We start from the raw sequence: 2,529 nt of genomic DNA on the forward strand, positions 1-2,529 counted from the left end.
CCAGGGCCAAAAAAATGGGAATGGGTTGGTAGGGAAGTGTGGGGTAGGGTGTCGGGGACTTTTGGAATAGCATTGGAAATGTAATTGAGGAAAATATGTAATAAAAAAAATAAAAAATAAAAAAACAAAGTTTCAATGACAAAGGCTTGCTGACACTGGGAACCCAAAAATCCACTATAGATTCCAATAGGCTAATATAGATATTCTCTTGGCTTAGAGCCATGGACAAGGCATCTCCTCTTGTGTGTTCCTCAAAACAAGATGGGGCTTACAGAGTTCAAAACAAGCCCGGAAACCAGATATGGTAACAGAGGCCTTTAATCCCAGCAGTGGGAACCAGTGGGAGGTGAATCCCTGAGTTCCAGGTTAGGGTGGTCTACAGAGTCCAGATCAGCTAGAGATACACAGAGAAACTCGGTTTTACTCACACATAAAACACAGGAAACACAGATACACAGACACGGGCACACGGACACGCACAGACACACAGACCTTGCCACAAAAACACCCTGATTGTGTCAATTGAAGTCTGAGTTAGAAATGAAATATGTATCTCTGAAAACAAAACCTAACACAATAAAGATGGCAGCTGTTGTTCAAAACCTCATCCAGTGGGGGCTAAAGAGCATAAAACCCATCTCCAGCCCTTCAATACCCCACCACCATCACCATGCTAGGCATGGAGCACAAAGCTTGTATTCATGCATTGAAGGTGGAATAGGGAGAACAGGTGTTCAAGNGCATCATTAGCTACATAACAATTACCAGGCCAGCCTGCTATCAAGGGAAAAGACAAGAAAACAAAGGGAAAACCATCTTTCTTAAAGGGTGGATTTGGATCTTGGGTTGGTTCCTTCCACCCTCAGGCTCTTTGTTTGCTTTGCAGTCCTAGGGAGTATGTAGTCCTGGCTGTCCTGGAACTCACTTTGTAGACCAGGCTGACCCCGAACTCAGAAATCTACCTGTCTCTCCCTCCCAAGTACTGGGATTAAAGGCATGTGCCACCACTGCCCGGCTGAGCCATGTCTTTCAACTCCATAATGATTCATGCTACAGGCAGCCAGGNACAGAGAACCATATACACCCCTTGTGTAGGTTACCATAGGAATACCACTTGGAGTCCCAGCTGTGCTCTCATCCTGCCAATGATTCCATCAAAGGCAGAGCTAGTACAGTCAAGGACAGAAAGAAATATGAAGGTGTNATACCACTTGGAGTCCCAGCTGTGCTCTCATCCTGCCAATGATTCCATCAAAGGCAGAGCTAGTACAGTCAAGGACAGAAAGAAATATGAAGGTGTACTAGCCCACACCATCAATCCCAGGATAGAAGTTGGGAGACAGTTCTCTGAGGTTAAGGGCAGCTTGTAATACAGAAATTTCAAGGATGGCTGTGGCTGAACAGGGTAATTCTCACTCCTTAAAAAAAAAATCAAACCCTAAATAATAGAAGAAAACTCTGGTGTTTTACAGAAGAACATGTGGATGAATTCTAATATAGTTTGCTCTTATAGTTCATTTTCTACATACAGATCTGATCAACCTGGTTACACACTAGAACACACCCTGTCATGGAGGCAGGAGCNATAATAAGACTTAGAGGTTATCTTTGGCTACGTAANATCCAGACAAGTCTGAGCCACAATGTGAGACCACATCTAGAAAAATGAAAATAACTATGTAAAGACAAGCGATCCCACAATTCAGAGTTTATTGTGGCTACCGTGGATGATGGATCTGGGACTTGAAATCTAATCTTATTTCACACTTTCTCCTTAAAACCACACGCAGGAGAATATATCCATAGATAAACAACTGTAGACACAAACACAAGAAGATTCACTCATGTTGGGCATGGTGGCGCACGCCTTTAATCCCAGCACTACCGTGGCAGAGGCATTTGGATTTCTGAGTTCCAGGACAGCCTGGTCTACAAAGTGAGTGCCAGGACAGCCAGGCCTATACAGAGTAACCTTGATTTGAAAAAACACAACAAAACAAAACAAAACAAAACAAAACAAAACAAAGTTTCAATCATGCAAACAGTGAAATGCAGCATTTCCAGATCAGTATTTTTGATTTCAAAAAAAAGAAGGTCTAAGCAGGGCGTGGTGGCGCATGACTTTAATCCCAGCACTTGGGAGGCAGAGGCAGGCAGATTTCTGAGTTCGAGGCTAGCCTGGGGTACAGAGTGAGTTCCAGGACAGCCAGGACTTCACAGAGAAACCATGTCTCGAAAAAAAACAAAAAACAAAAAACAAAAAACAAAAATAAAAAATTAAAATTAAAAAGAAGGTCTGATTCAATTAATCAACCATAGGAAAAATGAATCTTTAAGCGGATTAAGTGGGTGGAGACTCAGTGGACCAATGAGAAAAAAGGATGTGGAAGGCGGAGCCACATGGGGATTGGGAAGGAGGGAGGTACTATAAAAGAGTCAGAGGATGCCCGGGGATGTCAGAGTCCTGAACCTTGGAGTCACTGTGTGGACCTGCTGGGAGTAGGAGCCTTGTAGCCACTGTCCATATCA

The sequence above is a fragment of the Mus caroli genome, chromosome 4, assembly GCF_900094665.2.
Source record: "Mus caroli chromosome 4, CAROLI_EIJ_v1.1, whole genome shotgun sequence".
NCBI lineage: Eukaryota > Metazoa > Chordata > Mammalia > Rodentia > Muridae > Mus > Mus caroli.